Source organism: Thamnophis sirtalis, unplaced genomic scaffold (genome assembly GCF_051295495.1).
Source record: "Thamnophis sirtalis isolate CommonGarterSnake01/CBP01778 unplaced genomic scaffold, rThaSir2_p1.2 scaffold_3, whole genome shotgun sequence".
NCBI lineage: Eukaryota > Metazoa > Chordata > Lepidosauria > Squamata > Natricidae > Thamnophis > Thamnophis sirtalis.
In genome coordinates, this window is record NW_028261383.1 from 36,880,717 (window position 1) to 36,902,839 (window position 22,123).

General features: G+C 43.9%; 1 protein-coding gene across 1 annotated transcript in view; it reads right to left on the reverse strand.

The window, feature by feature from the left end:
• KLHDC8B (kelch domain containing 8B) overlaps window positions 1-22,123 on the reverse strand; it is a 67,651-nt gene that overhangs the window by 39,307 nt on the left and 6,221 nt on the right. The window lies entirely within an intron of this gene.

The following is a 22,123-nucleotide window of genomic DNA, read 5'->3' on the forward strand; positions in this document are numbered from 1 at the left end:
AGGAAGAGACAAAGAGGGAGGGCGGAGACAGAGAGAAACAGGGAGGAAGAGAGGGAGAGGGAGAGAGAGAGAGAGAGAGAAAGGGCAGGAGAGGGGGGAGAGAGACAGAGAGAAACAGGAAGGAAGGGAGGGAGAGGGAGAGACAGGGAGAGAGACAGAGAGAAACAGGGAGGGAGAGAGGAAGAGGGAGAGAGGGATTGGGAGAGAGAGAGGGAGAGAGGGGAGGAGAAACAGGGAGGAGGAGAGGAAGAGAGAGACAGAGACAGAGAGAGGGAGAGACAGAGAGAGGAGGGGAGAGAGACAGAAACAGGGAGGAAGAGAGACAGAGAGAAAGGAAGAGATAGAGAGACAGAGAGAGAGGGAGAGAGAAACAGGGAGGAAGACAGGGAGGGAGGGAGAGACAAAGAGAGAGGGAGAGACAGAGAGGGAGAGAGGGAGAGAGGGAGAGAGAGAAACAGTGAGGAAGAAAGGGAGAGAGAGACAGAGAGAGGGAGAGACAGAGAGGGGGGAGAGCAACAGAGAGAAACAGGGAGGAAGAGCGGGAGAGGGAGAGGGAGAGAGAGAAGGAGAGACAGAGAGAGAGGGAGAGGGAGGGGGGAGAAACAGAGACAGGGAGAGGGGAAGGGAGACAAACAGACAGAGGGGAGGAGAGAGAGAGAATGAATGAAAATATACAATGGCTGCTGTCAAGGAAGCCAGTTCGAGAAATAGTGAAAATCACTGACACTGGATTAAAAGCTATCTCCCAAATTAAACCCTTCAAGCTTCCATCTATCCTTCACACTTTGGCAATAATTATATGAAGCAAGTATAAAAACCTTCAGTGGAGTGGCTTTCAGTGTGGATTTCATAACAGTACTTTCACACATCCCATGGGCTCCATTTGATCTCCCAGGTGGTCTTCTCCTGGGGAAAAAATTAGTAACTCTCCCAAGAATGGGTTGTCCTGCAGGAGTCTTCTTTTAAAAGCCATATCATTCGGGAATGGTTTAAAATGAGGGCCAGAACTTGGACCAAGAAAATCCAGAGTGATCACCACTCAGTCAGGGACTCACTGGGTAACTCTAGGATAGTGTTTCTCATTTTTGAGAACTTTTAAGGTGATGGACTTCAACTCCCAGAATTCCACAGCCAGGATGTTTCTAAAATTTAGGCCAATCACTCTTCACTCAATCTGTCTCACAGATTACGATAAAGCTATCTGAAATGTGAGCATTCTAATTTGTTTGTGAATGCAGAATCAGGATCAAAGAGTTATTCTGAATTATTTAATGTACATCTTCTTCCTCTTTTAGGGTAGGTAGAGAGCCCTTTCATTATTACTAGTCAAGGTCCCAGTGATTTAATCTTTTTATTTATTTATATCCTGCCTTTATTGTTTTTACAATGCGACAATCACACAACTCCCCCTCCTTCCTCCTCCTATTTTATCCACAACAACAACACTAAGAGGCGCGTTAAACTGAGAGTGAGTGACTGGATCAAGATCATCAAACTGGCTTTCATGCCTAAGGCAGAACTTGAACTCGTGGTCTCTTGCTTTCTAGCCTGGTGTCTTAACTACTAGACCAGGGGTGTCAAATTCAATTTCATTGAGGGCCACATCAGGATTGCACTTAACCTGGGGTATGGGGCAGAGTGGGCATGGCCAGGATGGGTATGGCCAGCTTGATGTCACTCATGTCGGGGGTGTCTGTGGTGGCCCGAGCGCTCTGACAGAGAAAACAGGCTCCTGCACTCTGTTTTCAGCTGCGACAACCTCCTGCAACGCTCTGTCAGCAAAAACAGAGCTCGGGAGGACTGCCTGCAGCCCAGCTACAACAATCTCCTACAACCTTCTGCCAGCAAAAACAGAGCTCAGGAGGGCTGCTCACGGGCCTCCTAAGGTCCGTTTTCAGCTGCAACATCCTCCTGCAACCCTCTGCCAGCAAAAATGGATCTTGGGAGGACTGCCTGCGGCCCTCCTAAGTATCGTTTTCAGCTGCGACAACCTCCTGCAACCCTCTGCCAGCAAAAATACAGGGTTCCACCACTAATCCGCGAAGCCCTTATCCGTGGAGACATAAGCGCGAAGACTAATTCGCGCCGTTCGAAGCGCTAAGGAAAAACGCGACCCTACCGCGATGACATAATCGCGGAGGGCAAATCCGTGCATTTCCAAGCACTCAGTACCCTAAACCTAACCCTAAACCTAACCCTAAACCTAACCCTAAACCTAACCCTAAACCTAAACCTAACCCTAAACCTAACCCTAAACCTAACCCTAAACCTAACCCTAAACCTAACCCTAAACCTAACCCGAAAACAAACCCTAAAACAAACCCCTAAACCTAATCCTAACCCTTACCTTAATTGAAATCGGCTTTCTGTCACGGTGCCGTTTTAAAGCGCCCTTCTCTTGCCGCGCTGTTGTCGCGGCGGTGATGACGCGCGGTGATGACGTCGCGGCTTTAGCAACACGCTTATGTCTCTGCGGATAAGGGCTTCGCGGTTTTGTCGTGCCACGAAAATACAGAGCTTGGGAGGGCTGCCCCCCCCCCCCGAGCTCCATTTTCTCTGGCAGAGGCACTGCGGGCCAGTCTTTTGCTGTTTCCAGGGGCGGGGGCACAAGCCAGAGCTAAGCACCCGCAGGCCTTGAGTTTGACACCCCCTACACTTAGTTATAGAAGCAAGAGCATCTTGCTACTCCAGGGAAAAGCACCCCCAATGTTCTCATGTCAACATCAGCCAGTCCTAAGAAAGTCCTTGTCAAACATGTAACCAAATCACAGCTGAGGAGTACATTCATATTTTGATGGAAGGAGAACAAGTATTGGAGGAAAAACAAACTTAAGTAAATGTGAAAGGTAACTACTTCCATTTACATAACTTCAAAGCAATTTCCTGAAAAATTAGAATAGTGAAGTAGGTCACAAAAGATGGGAAAATTAGGAAGCAGTAAAAAAAAAAAAAAAAAAAAAGCAAGGCAGAGATCCCTGCTCACTTTCCTTTATTATGGGGGTGTCCTATCTTGGCAAATTTAAGACTTGTAGATTTCAACTCCCAGAATTCTCCAGCCAGCATGGCTTGCTAGGGAATTCTGGTAACTTTTAAGACTTAAAAGTTGTCAACCTTACACACGCCTGCTTTATTATATCTGCTGTAGCTCCAATTCAGAAATGTGACAGTAAATTGCTAACTGTGTTTCAATTGACTTTTCTCTTTTTGATAATAATCTCAACTGTGAAATAATTACATTCATGAAAGTGGCACCTGTCCCAAGAATACCTTAAAAACTTAGAAATCAGACAGGAGACAATTGACCATGGGCAATAGTTGAGGTCTTTCTCTTTCCTTGACCTTCACGTCTACCGGTCTTGTCACAAGAACACGTCTTTAGCCACAGAATTAAGGGGAAGAAAGAAAAAGTCTCACCTCCCGACAACTCATAAATAACTATACAGTGAGAATCAATGCCTTTCACAGCCTTATAGTCACCTCTAATATACTTTTCATCAAGCCACATTGAGAATGGACATATCGTCCTTCTGAAAAGTCTGAAATTGCTTCTGAAAGAGGATGAAAAGCAACGATCCCGATGAAGTAATGCTGAAAAGATGTCTTAGATGTAATTTAAAAGCAGGATGGTTTGATACATGTGTGAATCACTCTCTCACATGCCTATCTACCCTTTAATATCTTCAGTTGAGGGTCTCTTGAAAAGACTCTCGCTGGTTACTTGAAATGAAGACTGTGGCTGTCAAAGAGTGTCTTCTCAGAGGGAGGGGCAGGGGAGAGAGTGTAATTCTTTCCAAAGTAATTTGCAATCAGCTTTACAATATTTCCTTTTTTGGCTGAAGACAGAAATATTTAACACATGATTAGGCGACCGGAGGCCAAAACCTATGAAGAGCAATTGCAGGAACTGAGTATGTCTCGTTTAATGAAAAGAAGGACTAGGGGTATGTTCTGTCGCCCCTTCTTCTCTCGTTAACAGACGACAGGCAGACAAACTTAAAAGGAAAGAACTTTATCAGTCCTCGGCTCAGACTGGCTGCGAGCCCAAAAATAAACATAAATAAAGTCTCTGACAAGAAGATAACAGAATGCAAAACAAAACTCTTACAAAGCAATTCACTTCTCCAAGTGTCTCCTTGAATCAGGGTTACAGAAAGCAAATCACTTCTCCAAGTGTCTCTCACAAACAAACCATGACCGATGAATGATGAATGTTGACTCCTGCAACCAGGGCGTGGCACCATCGCTTCTTTTATCACCAGAAGACACCACTAACGAGCCCCAGCTGCACTGTTAATCTTGCATCCCGACTCAACTCACAACAAACTTCTGCTGAGTCACAACAGGGTGACATGATAGTAATGTTCCAGTATCTAAAGAGCTTCCTTTCAGGGTTCCAAGTAACACTCCCAACGCAAGAAGACTCCAAGGCTTAAGTTCCCTCAAAGTTCCATTTTATTAGAGTTGTCATATCGGCACATCTGGGAAAACCCGAATCTGAAAGCTTCCAGGTTTTCTCCACCCAAGTAAAAGTTCAAGTTACTGCCTAGCACCCACATGTCCATCACATGGTCCAATCAGGTATCTTCCAAAAATGGGCAAGCTGCCGGGCAAGGTGTCCTTGACTCTCTGAGAAGTATATATATCTCCCATACAATCCCATATAATCCCCCCTTCTTTTTTCCCACAGTAGAAAATGTGGCAGGCCTCAAGGCCCAATGGAAAAGATGGCTTCCAGGTCTGACACTGCCACAAAGAAGACCTATTCTCCTAAGCACTGGAGGACAGGACAAGAAGTAACTGGTAGAAGATCATTAAAGTGTAAAGATCATTGAACTAAGGAGTAATTTCATGACAGTGAAAACAACCAGTTGACTGGCTGGTCTTCAGAAGTTGTGGATGCTCCATCACTGGAGGTTTCTAAGAAGGGATTGGAGAGCCATTTGTCCAGAATGGTTGAGGGTCTCCTGCTTGAGCAGAGGGTTGGACTAGAAGACCTCCAAGGTCCCTTCCAACTCTGTTATTCTGTTACAATTGGAATTATATGGACTGCTTTTAGGCTGTAGTGGCTTTCAAACATATTTACTTAATCATGTTTTTTTTCCCATTTAGGGTAAACAGGCTTATGCAAAGCATAGACAAGGAGAATTCATAAGGTAAATAAAATTCAAGTAGTCCTTGACTTACGGCAGTTGCTTGGTGACTGTTCAAACCTACTATTAACCTGGAAAGAGAGACTTATGGCCGAGATATGAAATTCCAATGGCTCCCTCTGCAGTAACGTAACAGAATTTATGGGGCTTGGCAATCAGAAATAGTTACAACCATTTGCACCATTCTGCAGTCACACAACTGCATTTTGCAACCGTTTTGCTGAAAACCGGTACTTATTTCTGTTTTTTTGGCAAAACTGCACCCATACCAAATCATTGGCTCTCTCAGTGACTGAGGGAATGCTTAATAACCACACTGATTTGCTTAACAGCTGCCATAAAAGGTTACAATATTGGATCAATCATTTGACTGAACTTTTATCGTTAATACAGACTTACGACTGTAATCAGTGGTGGGATTCAGCCAGTCTGCACCTATTCGGGAGAACTGGTTGTTAACTTTCTAAGCAGTTCGGAGAACCGGTTGTTGGAAGAAATCTCATTTTGTTTTTTTCCACTTTACAGGGCTAATCCTGTAAGGAAGGCAGGAAGGAAACATTCTGGTGTTGTTTCTAGCCTAATCTTTATTGCCCTACTTACAGAAACTGACTCTCCGGTTAACCCTTAATTACATTGTAACAGCTATAGCAAAGCACCCATCTACCTGAGTGACATTGAGTTGGCCACACCCACCCAGTCACATGACCCCACCTACCTAGTTTGTCATTAGGGCAGAAAACTGGTTATTAATTTATTTAAATCCCACCACTGACTGTAATGTGCAGGCTCTACGATGATTATATGTCAAGAAGTGCAGGAGAGAAGAAGAAGCCTACTACTTTACAGCAATACTATTCCCATGGCACGACAAAACCGCGCTCGACTAAAGCGCGCCCAATTAAACCGCGTCGCTGACGTCATCAGCAGGGCGACAACAGCGAGCGCGGAGAAAGAAGGGCGCTTTAAATAGCGCTTTGAAAGCAAGCAGATTCAAGTTAAGGTAAGGGTTAGGTTTAGGGTTAGGTTTAGGGTTAGGTTTAGGGTTAGGTTAAGGGTTAGGGTTAGGTTTGGGGTTAGGTTAAGGGTTAGGATTAGGTTTAGCGTTAGGTTAAGGGTTAGGATTAGCTTTAGCGTTAGGTTAAGGGTTAGGTTTAGGGTTAGGTTTAGGGTTAGGTTTAAGGAGGTTAGGCTTAGGTTTAGGGGTTAATTTTAGGTTTAGCGTTTACAGCGTGCTTTTTTCTCCGCGCTGTTGTCGCGCTGTGATGACGTCAGGTACACGGTTTCGTCGAGCGCCCTTTAGTCGAACGCGGTTTTGTGGTGGAACCTACTATTCCCTATATCAGCGTTTCTCAACCTCGGCAATTTTAAGTTCTGTGGATTGGGGAGTTCAAGGAGTTGGAGTCCACACATCTTAAAGCTGCTGAGGTTGAGAAATACCACCTTAAACCTCTCCAACCTCCAGTATTTTTCCATTTTTGCAAGCCATCCTTGCCTCCAGCTTGTCAATCCAGTTTTTCATACCTTGGTATTATTGTTCTTTTAAGCTTCTCACCACATTCTTTTTGAGGATTTCATTAATTCCATCCAGCCAAGTCCCTTGTTTTTGTTGCCTAACTCTCAATCCATCGATTTTTCCTTTATGTCAGGGATGGGGAACGATGGCCCTCTTATGACGTGTGGACTTCAACTGGCTCAGGAATTCTGGGAGTTGAAGTCCACACGTCATAAGAGGGCCATTGTTCCCCACCCCTGCTTTATGTAATTGCTATACAATCCTGTTCTGACCCCCCTTCTTCGCTCATTCAAAGACGACAGGCAAACAGACTTAAAAGGAAATAACTTTATCAGTCCTTGGCTCAGACTGGATGCGAGCCCAAAATGAACATAAATAAAGTCTCTGGCAAGAAGATAACAGAATGCAAAAACAAAGATCTCTTACGGCCAAACCAGGTGTACAGAAAGAAAGCAAATCATTTCTCCAAGTGTCTCTCACAAACAAACCACGACCGATGAACAATGAACCATGAACGAACGACGAACGTTGACTTCTGCCACCAGGGCATGGCACCATCCGTCCTTTTATCTCCAGAAGATGACACTAACGAGCCCCAGCTGCATTGTTAATCCTGCATCCCGACTCAACTCACAGCAAACTTCTGCTGAGTCACAACACAATCCTATCTGACTTTTCCGCCCTATCCATACTTCAATCTACTGCTTTCATACCCGTCACTTAAGTATTCAACCCACGTTCATTCATCACCTATATTTCATGATCAATTCTTGTTTTTCGCCATATGCTTTCTATTTATCGCATCCCCCACCTCCATTTTATGTTTCATACTCAATTCTCTGTATAATGGAAAGAAGCGGACTCTTATTCGCAGCCGTTTTTACTTCTTTTGGCAAAACATTTGTTGCTCATGAAAGGCTGCAGTCCACCCACATCCCTTCTATCCACATTAGCCCACTAAAATTTCTCCCTTGTCCTATTCTATCAAATGACACAATTTCATCTACTTCCTCTAGTTACTCACCCTTTACGTAAAACTTGACATTTTAATTCCTCGTTCTTCCTATAAACCCCTGGAGAATATAATTAAAGGATATTACTAATATTTCATAAAGGTAAAGAAAAATCATTTAAAAAGAATAAACATAATAAAGTATTGTGACTGGCTCTTGGAAGGCAGAAGAAATCAATGCGATTGAAAGCGGAATGTTCCTAAAAGCTGCGTTTTTGTGTAGGGTTGTCATCTTAGAGCCGAGGTGGCGCAGTGGTTAGGGTGCAGTACTGAAGGCCACTACAGCTGACTGTTATCTGCAGTTCAGCGGTTCTAATCTCACCGGCTCAAAGGTTGACTCAGCCTTCCATCCTTCCGAGGTGGGTGAAATGAGGACCCAGACTGTGGGGGCGATATGCTGACTCTGTAAACCACTTAGAGAGGGCTGAAAGCCCTATGAAGCGGTATATAAGTCTAACTGCTATTGCTATTGCTATCTTTCACCTCACCACTGATCCTGGACTATTAGTTAAACTTTTGATCTGCAGAAGTTAGCCAGTGATTGTGATCAGGGGTGGGATTCAAAAATTTTAGTAAGGGGTTCTCTGCCTGGTTGCTAGGTGGGCATGGCCATGGTGGGCATGGCCATGTCGGCCTCCTGCACCACGGCGGAGGGGAGGAGCTCTTTTGCCCACTCCGGGCTCCAGAGGCTTTCGTTGAGCCTCCGGGAGGGCGAAAACAGCCTCCCCCAGGCTCTGGAGGTAGGCCCGTTTTTTGCCCTCCCTGAGCCTCTGCGTGTGGCCTACACTTATCTGCATCCAAAATAGGCCGCGTGGGACTCCTGGGAGGGGAGGGGCTGGCAGGGCCAGCCAGAAGTGGGATTTGGGGGTTCTCCGAACTGCACAGAACCTTAGCTAGAGGGTCTCCCGAACCCCTGCAAATTCCCAGCAGCCCACCCCTGATGTGATTATATTATCTAAAAGTTTTTCCTTGCTGAAAAAAATAAATTTCCTTCATTTCAAGAAATCAAAGGGCTTCTAATGCACAGGACAAGCAAAATCCAGATAGAAGAGAATATTTGTAGCTCAGGTTGAACTGTGGAGTCCTTGGTGTTCTCTGAGCTTGAAAGTTTTCTTGCAGATATTTCATTACCAAACTAGGTAATATCACTAGCACTGATGATGTTACCTAGTTTGGTAATGAAACGTCTACAAGAAAACAACCAAGTTCAGAGAGCACATAAACAAGGTCATTTGGCAAGTTTATCTGTCCAAGGGGCAAAAACATTTGGTGCAATCATTAATGAACTTAACTCCTTGATGTCAGAATGCTATGAAATCATGAAAGAGAACAAAGACACACCAGCAATTTTTAGGAGTCTGGCTATTCAGCCAACTTGCTACATTATTCCCTGTGTAACTCCATGATCTCTGCAATGGATCCCCGATCCTTAACTGTTCGCTCTAAACTCCACCTGAGGCTTTTAATTTTTAGATGGTACCTAAGTGTGATAAATTCCTTCATTTTAAATCTAGTGGTCTGGGAGGACTCCATGACTCATTTATTTTCAACTTATCAAATTAGGCACTTTGGTAGCTTAAGAACAGACGGCTGCAGAATTTAGTAACACCGACACAAATACTGATTATGTGTCCCTCCCAATCAGAAACAGTTGTTGCCTATGGGGACTGCCACTGTGTTCAACAAGCAGGAGAAGAAAAGGGTATTTTGCATTTCTTATCTTCTGCACCTATGGAAACCTGGAAATACTGAATATGAAGAGGTCAGGCCTTCAGCCATCTTTTCTTTTGGATCTTTGACTTGCTACACTTTCCATTATTCTACTATGGATTTTCTATTGTGGGAAAATGGGAGGGGGGCTTGTAGGAGTTAGATGCTATTTAGTCATAACAAAATTCTTTCTAGAAAGCCGAAGTCATCCTTTGCCTTCGCACCTCTGCACCTGACCGGAACTGGATGGGTGGACTTGCCAGCATGGCAGTGGAAGATTGGACCATGTGATGGACTTGTGGGGGTGGGGGCAAGATCTTGAACTTTCAACTGGGTGGGAAAAACCAGGAAGCTTTCGGATTCGGGTTTTCCCAGATGTGCCAACATAACTCTCTGAATAAATTGGAACTTTGAGCAATACTTTGCCTCGAACTCTTATTTACTTTGCCTCGAACTCTTATTTACTTTTAGATGCTATTTGGAACCCTGACATTAGGCTTACAAAACAACTCAAAAATAAAGAAGTAACAGTTGAACCTATATGCAAGATTATATGCAATCCTTGGAGTTATGATCTCAATTGGGATCAGAATTTCCATTGAAAGTCAGCACAGTCATAAAATGAATCCAATTTTACAACCATTTCTCCAGCTGTTGTTAAGCCAATTCAGCTTCCCCAATGTGTTTTTTTAATTGGAAACTAGCTGATAACCTGGCATTGCCTGGATATTTATTTAAAGAAGAAAAATGTCTGGGCCAAACATAATTTCTAATGTTGGATTTTCTCCCTTACCAAAGGGAGCCCCCTTGTGGAGTACTGTGAAGCAGTTACCATTGCAACTCCACTGCACTGTACAGTAGAAGTCATTTTATGGCAGTACAGTAGAACTCATTTTAAGGCACAACAGGCTGTATCTTAACAGAACACACCGTGGGGGTTAGGGATGTCTTACCCCCACGGTATTTGTTTCCAGACATACATACACACACACACAAACACACACACACACACAATGTCACAACCCCTGGTATGCCCAAATATAGGAGGAAGCATACTGATTCCTTTCTCTGTCTATCGGCTCATCTTAAGAGACCATCCAGACAGAAAGCCATTATTTTTACTATTGCCTTTGTTACATTTGTGTTGCATTTGTGCTGATAAATAAATAAAGGGGGACTAGTATAGATCTATTTCAAGCTATTTAGGGTACGTAATACAGCACAGGTTCAAATCCCAGTAAGGGTATGGCTAGCTGATGAGAGCTAAATAGCTTGAAATAGATCTATACTAGTCTCCCTTTATTTATTTATCAGCACAAAAGCAACATACACACACACACACACACACACACACACACACACACACACACACACACTAATATATCATGGGTGTGTTCCTGCCAGTTCTAACCTCTTCTATATAAGAGGTTCCACAAATCTACCGTGCCGTTTAGAACCGGTTCCAGCTCCCTCTCCTCGCCCGTCCGCACATCATCAAGATGAAGAGTGAGAGGAGGAATTCTGGGAGTTGACAGCTTTAAGACTTGCACACTTTAATGCAAGGGTACCTGAGCCAACATGACTGGAGGAGAATTCTAGGAGTTGATTGGCTGGCTCACCAATTGCCCCGCCCAGCTCTATCTAAACCTTAAAATCTTAAAGCTGTCAAGTTTGAAAATCCCTGGAGTTTTTTTTCTAAAGGGTTAGGGGTGCAAGGGCCTTGTAACTTGACAGCTTTAAGACTTACGGGCTTCAAATGCCAGAGTTTCTGAGCCAACATTTTGGTTGCTAGGCAAAAGCGTTGTTAAGTGAGTTTCACCACATTTTACAAGTTGGCCACGCCCACCCAGTCACATGACTGCCAAGCTGCTCCCATTCGGTCACATGGTTGGCGAACCACTCCCACCCAGTCACATGGCCGGCAAACCACTCCCACAAAGCAGGCCACACCTACAGAAGAGGTTGTTGACAAGCACCTGAATGCAATCACATGACTTCAGGGGTGGTGTGGCGGTCCTAAAAATCCAACCGTCACTTTTTCTGAGGCTGTTAGAACTTTGAATTGCTGTTGTAAGTTGAGGATTATGTATAATCGGTTCCTAATACCATTAGTGACTGTCTAAGAATTTTCAGACACAGATTTATGACAAGCTTTAAAGAAGAAAAAATATATAAGAATTGGAACAGCAAGGAGCTACATCTCAGCTGATGAAAGATGAAGACAGATCAAGTCCAAGAAAGGAGCTACCACAAAAAGTTATACTGGAGCCTACTCTTCATAAAGAAGAAACTAAATAGAAGAAGAAACTAGGTGGACAAGTGTGACAATCAAAAGAAAGTGATATAGACGATTTCAGCATCAAGAACTCTGAATTCTCAGGCCTCCAGGGAAAGAGAGAAAGACACTATGGTAGAGTACAGGGAAATAGTAGAGATGAAGACTACAAGAAAATTAAGAGAATATTTGTGGTAGTTGGTGATTCACTATTGAAGCAAGATGTGTCCTGTAGCCCCAATAGCTTATGACAGTGATGGCTAACCTTTTTCTCCTCGTGTGCTGAAATCGTGTGTGCGCATGCCCACACCCATAATGCAATGTGCCCTGTCCCGCGCATGTGAGCACAACTCCCCCACACTACCCTTGCCCACCGTGCATGCGTGTACCCCCCTGCACTCCGTTTTGGGCCTAGCAGGCCTTCCTGGATCCTCCTGGGACCAAAATCAGGGCAGGGGGCGCACCGCATCACCCCGGTGGCCCATTTTGGGCCTAGCAGGCCTCCCTGAAGCCTTCTGAAACCAAAAATGGGGTGCAGGGGGTGCGTCGCCACCCCCACGCTCCCCCCACTCCCCGCACATGCATGTGTGACCTCCCTGCTCCGCGCACAGAGAGGGCTCCGTGTGCCACCTATGGCACGCATACCATAGGTTCCCCACCACAGCCTTATGACATAGATTTCTCTACTTGGAGCAAGTCCTAGAGATGTAACAGAATTACATTTTCAAGACTGATCAAGACCATTGGCAATTATCTGATAATTGGCCTCTGAGATAAGTTAGTTGCACCTCCCAAGGACACACCTTTCTTTGAAGAATGTAGAATTGGAAAACTCTGAAGAACTCCAAAAAGGAAACCAAACACTGCGGAAAGAAGCCAAAGTGCTGCCCCAGTGGATCTATTAAAACAGTCAATGAAAATTTAGGGAGAAAAGCCTCATAAAATTAATGATGTTCACTGTCCATAGGCTAATGCTCAGAGTACTGGAAAAATGTTAGATGAGCCTCATTAGGAAAGTAAATACAGTTTAACAGATGGAAGGAGGACCCGCTGATGGAAGTTGAAGGATACCGTATTTTCAAAATTAACAGAAGTGTCAGAAAAAGAGAAGGTGCTGTCAGGGTTCTAAATAGCATCTAAAAGTAAATCAGAGTCCGAGGCAAAGTATTGCTCAAAGTTCCAATTTATTCAGAGAGCCATGTTGGCACATCTGGAAAAACCTGAATCTGAAAGCTTCCCGGTTCCCCCCCCCCTAAGTTGAAAGTTCAAGATCTTGCCCCCCACACCCACAAGTCCATCACATGGTTCATTTTCATTTCATTTAAAGTTTATTTATATGCCGCCCTTTTCCCTGGGGGGACTCAGGGCGGCTTACAACTTAAAAAGGGTGGAGGGAGACAAACTTTTAACATATAAGACAAATACATAATTAAAACACAACATTCATACTATTCGGGCGGGTTGTAGTCTTAACCCCAGGCCTGACGGGATAGCCAAGTTCTGAGGGCTGTGCGGAAGGTCTGGAGGGTGGTGAGGGTACGAATTTCCACGGGGAGATCGTTCCACAGGGTCGGAGCTGCCACCAAGAAGGCTCTCCTCCGCGTAGTTGCCAGTCGACATTGACCGGCAGATGGGACTCGGAGGAGGCCTAACCGGTGAGATCTAATAGGTCGTGTGGAGGTAATTGGAAGTAGGCGGTCTCTCAAGTATCCAGATCCACTACCATGGAGGGCTTTATGGGTGGCAAGTAGCACCTTGAAGCGCACCCGGAGATTGACAGGTAGCCAGTGCAGCTCGCGGAGGATAGGTGTTATGTGGGTGAAACGAGGTGCACCCACAATCGCTCGCGCGGCCGCATTCTGGACTAGCTGAAGTTGCCGAATACTCTTCAAGGGCAGCCCCATGTAGAGCACATTGCAGTATTCCAGCCTAGAGGTCACTCTTCCACTGCCATGCTGGCAGTTCCTCCCATCTAGTTCCTGTCAGGTGCAGAGGTTTGCAAGTTTTGCAAGTTTAATAACATTTATATGCCGCCCAATCCCGTAGGACTCCGGGCGGCTTACAGTACAGAAATAAATAAATAAAATAAAATAAAATACAGAGAAAGAAAAGATGTATTGCAAAGACAAAGGATGCCCTTGGCTTTCTAGAAAGGATTTTGTTATGGCTACATAGCATCTAACTCTGTACAATCCCCCCCCCCCATTCTCCCACAATAGAAAACGCATAGTAGATTAATAGAAAGTGTGGCAGGCCAAAAATCCAAAAGAAAAGATGGCTGCAGGCCTGACAGGTGCACTTGTATGTTAAAAATGTTCACTACAGCTCTACTACCGGCAATGGTGTCGAAAGCATCCAGATAAAAATAAGTACGAGAACTAAAATTAATACTACGAGGGATCAGCTGCAGAGGTGGTATTCAGCCAGTTCTGACCGGTTCTGGTGAACCAGTAGCAGCAATTTTGAGTAGTTTGGAGAAACAGCAAATACTATCTCTGGCTGGCTCAGCCCCCATCACTGCCTCCCAAGTCCCAGGTGATTGGCTGGGTCTTCTTCTGTTGCCCTGCACAGGAGAACACAGGTTAGCGGGGTGGGGAGGGAATAGGGATTTTACAGTATCCTTGCCCTGTAGTGGGGAGGGAATGAGGATTTTGCAGTATGCTTTCCCTGCCATGCCGACCAAGCCACACCTACCAAGCCATGCCACGCCCACAGAACCGGTAGTAGTCCTGGGCCCCTAATTCATTGTTATTTTTATTAATAACTTAGAAGGGCAGGTGGGAGGAATGCGTACCTGTGGCACGCGGAGCCCTCTCTGTGCGCGGAGCAGGGAGGTCACGCATGCATGTGCGGGGAGTGGGGGGAGCGTGGGGGTGACGACGCACCCCCTGCACCACATCATCTTGATTTTTTTGACATCACAGGTATCTCCAACCTTGGCAACTTAAAACATTGGTGGACTTCAATTCCCAGAATTCCCCAGCCAGCCAGCCAGCCAGCCAGCTGGGAGCTGATGTCTGCCAGGCTTAAAGTTGCCATGGTTGGAGACCCCCGTCATAGAATCATGGGGCCGGAAGGGACCTTAGAGGTCTTTTAATCCAACTTCCTCCCCAAGGCAGGAGTCCCTTGCCTCCATTGATAATGGTACAAATGAAAATGATTGTTGAGTACACATTGCGTATGCCAGTGGTGGGTTTCAAAAAATTTTGGAACCTCTTCTGTAGGTGTGGCCTGTTTTCCGGGTCCACTGGTGGAATCTCTTTTAACCGGTTCAGTAGATTTGACGAACCGGTTCTACCGATTAGGTGCGAACTGGTAGGAACCCACCTCTGGCATATGCTATCAATTTAAAGTGTCAGTAAGAAGGCAAATGTAACATTTAGGTTAGTGTTAATATTCAAATAATGAGCACTAATAATTCCACTTTATTCTTTATAGTTCTTTGGTCAGGCCCTACAAGCACTGGATCTAGTTCTGGGCACCTTAGTTTAAAAAACTGGAAAGAGTTCCTTAGTGAGAAAAGTGTAGAAACTATATGTCAAAAGAGAAGCAAAACATCTTCAAAGAAAAACAAGAAGTCCGGTTGCCACTTGGAAAAAAAAATAACTTTTGTAGAAACTAGATTTCTATGAAGAGAAGCAAAAGGAACTGACGGTGTTTAGCACCAAGATGACTTAGGTGAGATATGAAGTACCAAAAAGAATGACGCATAAAACATTTACATTTATTTTTGTTTTATTTTTAAAATGTGTTAGCTGTCCATCACACCACAAGGCCACTATATAAAATTAAAACGTGTTCCCTATTTTTCCAGGGAATAGGACATAAAATAATGGAATAATACAGTCATGCAGATTCAGATTGAACATTTGAAATGTCTAACAGAAAGATAATTTTGACAGTGCAATCAATTTCCTTAAGTGAGGATGTGCTCAGCTCTTCTTCCTTTGCTGTATCTAAGCAGAAGCTAGACACCCTGAAATTCTTCAATTTGTATTTTTGAGCTACACAAGACATTTGGCCTCACTGTGACCTAAATGACACCTTCTGATTCTACGATTCAATAATATTTATCAAGAATCCACTCATGTCCCCAAATAATTTTTTTCCATGCACTTTTTACAGAACTATTTCATCATTTTAAGTACATATTAACCAAAGATGCAGACTGCAGTTTAAAAGGACCACAGTGCATAAATCAGCAGAGAGATTCCTGACTTCCAATTATTCAGCAGCAGCTAAATAAGGAAATCTTGACGGAGTTGGAAACAGATTACTGTATTCTTTCACACATTTTAATATTCAAAATGAATTTTTGCACGCAGTTCTTTAATGATAAGCTTGCACATCTGGCTTCAGTTGGCAGATTTCAAGATTTTTATGAGAGGAAGATACATTTCTATAAGCCTGAACATAACTTTCTAGCAAATGGTGGGTTTCCATTTTTTTTAGTACTGGTTCCTTCGCGCATGAGCTCATGTGCGATAATTCTGCGCACACGCAGAAGCGTCCGGGCGGGTGGGAGGAGCCTCCCGCTGCCGCTACTACCGGTTCACCCAATCTGGGCCAAACTGGGAGCAACCCACTTCTGTTTCTAGTTCTTTCTTCCCCCTTTATAAATGCATTCCATAGGAAAGAGATTATAGGTTCCTGACAGCTGTAAAAAAAATAATTACGAGTAGATGTATCTTGCCTCTAAATGGTAATGTCTAAGAAACAACAAAAGGAGAAAGTTATACTATTGCCATTTTGTCTGGTTTCTAGAGATATAAGAAGAAGCTAGCCATTTTAGGAAAAAAGATGATTGGTGAAAATTGTGTTATTCGCACGTCCTTTGAAATAACAAACCGAATGTTGCATGCTGAATAAACGAATTACAGATTTGCTTTTAAAACATGGCATTTTTTCCTATGATTTAGAAATGAGCTTAACAGAATAACAAAAAAAAATCGCTTCAGGAGCCCTCAGAGAACATTTAATAAGAGCTGGTTTCAATTGTCTCGAGATTGGAGATGCAATCTTAGAGCTGAAACAGGAACTGACATGTTTCAATCTCGTCCTATTATTGTCCCACTAGGCGCCAATATCAACAGGGCTGTTAATATGGCTCCACTGTGGCCAAATGCTGAAAGCACCTTTGTTGTTCTTGATTGCATATTGACTATATTCTACTTAGAATGATCAACACATCAGGAACTGTGGAATTTTTCAGGCATAAGAGATGTTATATATACACTACTGAACACAAATATCTACGCTTGATTTGTAGCAATGGATCACTAGTATAGGCTAAAAGTAATGCTTGCTTCAGGTCTGCCTGAATTGATGATGCCGGTGAAAAAATAACTGTAAGGCCAGTCCACATGCTGTCAAACTGGAGTTGCTTGTTCTGTTCTGTCAGTAGTTGCTGTTAACAATAAATGTGTTGTGTTCCTGCACAAATCTCCTTCAGTTGAGAACGTAAAAGTGCAGGAGGCCAACTAGGCCACACTCACCATGGGCACGCCCATCCAGTAACCAGGCAGAGAACCCATTGTGAAATTTTTAGAAGCCCACCCCTGCTTAAGACCGTCATAACGTTCCCACGGTCACATGATCAGTAGTCAGGCCCTTCCATCTTCTGACAAGCAGAATCAATGGAGAAATTGGCAGTAAAATCACAAGTTGTGGTCATATAATGTCTCACTTAACAACCATGGGTAATTTGTTTAATGACTATGGCAGAAGTGATGACCGTGTCTGCCATGGTCAGGTGATGTCTTGTTTAATGACTGCATTGCTTAGTGTCGGAGTTGCCAGTTCCAATTGCGGTCGTTAAGAGAGGATGGCCTGTACTTGTCAAGATTTCAATTAGTTAATTTTTTTAATAGAAGGGCAAGGAAAACTTCCAAGGAATAAGATCCAAACTGCTGAAATTATTTTCTTTATAACATAATTGCTCAAGCCAGCATATTGATAAATAATTATGAAATGTAAGTTTTTATCCAGACCTAAAAATAGGAAGCTCTTAAACTAGAGAAACTCACCTGGATACCTGGATGGAAATAATGTGATTTTCAGATTCCCCTGAGTAAGACTACTATAGAGTGAAATGATGTGATCCTAGTAGCCGTAGTATTTTTTTAAAGTACCATTGAGTAATGGATGCCTGAAAGGCCAGTTCTGAGTCATATTTTGCTGTCTGGATGAAAGATAGGTCAGGTATTTTTAAATGAATCCCCTGGATATGCAACATCCCTGCTGAAACAACCGAGCTAGAGAAAGGATTTCAGAACAGGATGATGATATTCACAAATACTCCCCATCATTTCTCATCACTGTCACTCTTGCCCAAAATAAAGCAGTGTCTTCGAGGAATTTGCAAACATTTATACCCTATTGCCTGTACCTTCAGTGGTGATCTTTCACCTTCTACCCAGGGGTGGGCTTCAAAGCTTTCAGCAACAGGTTCTCTGCCTGGTTGATGGGTGGGCATGGCCATGGTAGGTGTGGCCTAGGCCTCCTGCACCATGGTGGGGGAATTGGGCATTTCCACCTTCCCTGGGCTCCGGAGGCCCGTTTTCCCCCTCCCCCAGCCTCCACACGGGCCCTGAACTTACCTTGCATCCAAAACAGGCCGCATGGAGACTCCTGGGACGGTTGGGGTGGGAGGGGAGGAGCTGGGACAGCCAGGGGTGGGATTTGGAGGTTCTCCAAACCGGCCATAACGTTAGCTACGGGTTCTCCCGAACCTGGCCGAACCCGCAGCAGCCCACCTCTGCTTCTACCTTGAAACCGAGATAATGCTTTCTATGATGCACCTTTATCCAAGGAGTTCAGAACAGGTATTCTTCACTTACCTGTTGCCTTGTTTAGCCGTTGTTCTAAGTTATTGTAGGAAATGAGCAGGCTGAGCTCGAGGGAGGAGTCAAGATTGTCATTACTTTGGAGTCCTTTCACGCCCACAAGAGATCTAAGTCCAGCCCCCCCCCCTTGAATTCTGTTGACTCTTATCTGCCGCTAATTTGCCTTGAACATTAATAGTTCAGATTCTTCTCGGTGGAGATTCTCAATCATCCAGGTCATGGTTGTCCCAAAGCTGCTTTTTCAACAGGCAACTGGACTTTCTTGGCTAAAGAAGAACTAAAGAAGCCTCTTGGATAAGAAGTGAAACATCTTCAAGCAAAAACAAAAAGCCTTTTGAAAAAGCACCTTTGGAATTTCAGAGTCTTGTTGAGAGATAGCACAGGATAAACCTGGACTCCTTTGAACCACCCTGGTTCCTGGTTTTTGGGCCTTAGTGGCACTGAAAGGGTGACTTTATGATTGGTCCTCGCATTTACAACCTGTGCAGCATCTCAGACAATCATCACTGTGTGCTTTGCAACTGGCTTGCAACTAGCGGAAGCCAATGGAGAAGGCAGTAGTAGACTTGGAAGTCATGGTCATGTGATGTTCCGTTTAACAACCATGGTGATTCAACTAACGACGGCAGCAGAAGTGAGGCTTTAACTCCATCAGAGTTAAATTGCAGGCCTAAGCAATGGAGTCGCCAGTCCTAATTGTGATTGTTGAACAAAAACTATCTCTATGAAAGCTATGGAAATGAACCAAAATCAACTGCCTGATAGCTTTGGCTACCCATGCGGTTCTGTGAAGCAATTAAATGTGTGGTTTGTTTTTTTTAAATGTGATGCTTTCACAAAGCAAGACTTATAGGACAGCCAGCTTTAATTATTTCACTGCCACTTTTTACCATCTTATACCTGTACGAAAGGCTTCCGAGTTCAGCTTTAAAGCCTCAGAAAATTCCTTTTTATTAACTTGAGTCTAATAAGTCTGAATTCATTTGAAGGATCATGCTTATGGCAGGTAAAAGGAAGTTAGAGAAGTTGCTTCTGCTCTATATTCCGAATGGAATGTGCCTGTTTTGCTGTCATAAGCTGAAATTCTGCAAATTAACATAACCAAAACAAAAGGCAAAGAGAAAACAGGGTAAGAAGAAAAGGCCTAAATTGAAGATCTTCCAAGAAAGGAAAATTAGACAGAAAAAAAAGAAAGATTCTGTACAACGCCCAAGTTCCCCACTTTGTCAAGCTCAATCCTGAGTTTTCCTACCTTGACCCATAAGTATGTGTGCATGTGACATACTGGCATATGTCTATGCATACATGTATGGACATGTATGGACCCTTGTTTGGACTGTGGGGAAAATTAATTCTTAGATGAGTGGAATCAATTAAATCAAGTTGATCCATAGAGGTACAAAGCCAAAGTTAGTCATCTTATTAGAAAAAATCCCATAGGTTTGCAATAGGAAACTTTTTTTGGGGGGGGAATCTGGCATTCCCAAATTGCCTCCTCCCCTTAATTGATAGGAAATGTTCCCTTCCCTGTTTTATTCATTTATTGCCTTATTCCTGAGCTCCATTAACTACAGTAATTTGAGATCCTTTACCTATGAATAAGTATGCTTATATCAGGTGTTGCTTATGCATTAGTCTCTCCTGCTCTTCTGGGATGTAGGAAGTTAAAACCCACCCCCTCCTAGAAGAATGAAATATACTGTGAAATTTTGAAAAAGCAGAATATTATATTTCCCTGGATCAGAAATGGAGAAATATGTTATTAGGCAGGAAGCAGACTTACTCTTAATAACCCCCACCTTTGTCAATGGGTCATTAAAATGCCTGGGCCAGTCTATTCTACATAACAAAGATCTTCCCCCTTCAGGTCGAGGGTAATGGGATTAAGACACGATAGTATTAGCCTTTTACCCATCCCATTATAAGACACTAGGGAAGAAGCAATGCTCAACCAACTGTGGATTCACAGCCTACAGAGTTGCCCCTGCATGGCCTCGTGGGAGCCTGACAACCAATCAGAATTACAAGCTCAAGATCAATGGGCAGAGAGGGCATAAAACCAGGAACTTTCAGCATCTCTGCCCCTTTTTTCTTCTTCACCCAACATCTTGAAGCATGTGATCCCTCCTTTTCTGTTCAGGACCTCAAGCCGTGCGATCCTGTCCACCTTTAAACCATCTTTCCAAGCAGCCACCATGTTTCTAGTGTCTTTTTCCCCACTTGGGATTGAACCCAGAGGGACATTTCTTCCAACAGAGATGTATAAATATGAGTGCATCCCTTTGTTGGGTGGGATCTCTCAAGGGAATATTCCCTTGGAAAGAGCCTCACCAGTACATGCTGTCTAATAAGCACTGCAGTAATCAGGATTTGCTTTGGGTCCTACATTTGATTCCCTAGTCCATACCTGTCACAGACTACCTTTCCTCCCGCGAAGGGCAGGGCAAACAACAATAAGATTGTATGGGATGTGAGTCTAGGCTGAAGCCGCCATAACTAAAGACGAAGCAGGCACATAAGCAGATGTGGACAAAAGCATTGAATCTTCTGTAAAAAAAATAGTTAAGAACAAACCACGTGGCTAAGAAAACCAAGGGAAAAAAATGTCACATGAACCAGACAAAAGAAATTGGCGCTGAGCCTATAGAAAACTCCTCCCCAAATCCCATCAGCAACTACCAGACTTGGGAATAAACAAAGCAAGTAATTTGGGGAGTAGAAGGGGTGGGCTTCCTTCCCTCTGGCTAGTGCCTCCAACCCTAGTTGAGAATTGGGTAAGCGTGGATGAGTATCTCTTATGTGGGTTTGTGTCAGGGGTGAAATTCAGCAGGTTCTGACAGGTACTGGAGAACCAGTCGCGGAAACTTTGAGTAGTTTGGAGAACCGGCAAATGCCACCTCTGGCTGACCCCAGAATGGGGAGGGAATGGGGATTTTGCAGTATCCTTCCCCTGCCATGCCCACCAAGCCACGCTCACAGAACCAGTAGTAATTTTTTTTGCATTTCAGCACTGGTTTGTGTGTGTGTGTGTTATGTAAGAGACAGAGAGGGGAGGGAGGGGGGGAGGGAGGGAGAGAGAGAGAGAGAGAGAGAGAGAGAGAGGGAGGGAGGGAGGGAGGGAGGGAGGGAGGGAGGGAGGGAGAGACGGAGACAGAGAGCGCACATACAACATATTGTAACCAGTAAAGTTTTGCTGTTATTCTAAATTCACTTGGTCTACATGTATTCCAAATAACAGGTTGCGTTTGAGTCTCAGTGTTCGGTTGAAAGTGATTTGAGTGTGGCTATTTTCTAGGCCTGTGAGTGTGTGAGTGAGTAACCATCAGCCGAACGTATAACTGGGGGTCCTTGGTGCTCTTTCAGCTTGTCTGTTTTCTTGCAGAAATTTCACTACCCAACTAGGTAACATCATCAGTGCTAGAAGGGAGTGGGATTTTCCCTTTGTTTATATATTAGTGGTTTGTTCTGTCAGTGTTGGTGGGAGTGTTGTTGATGATTCCTTTGTTGTTTACTGTTAACTTATTGAATAATGAAATGTTTGCAAGAAAACAATCAAGTTCAGAGACCAACAAGGACCCCACAGTTCAACTTCGAGCTACAAATATTCTATTGAGAATT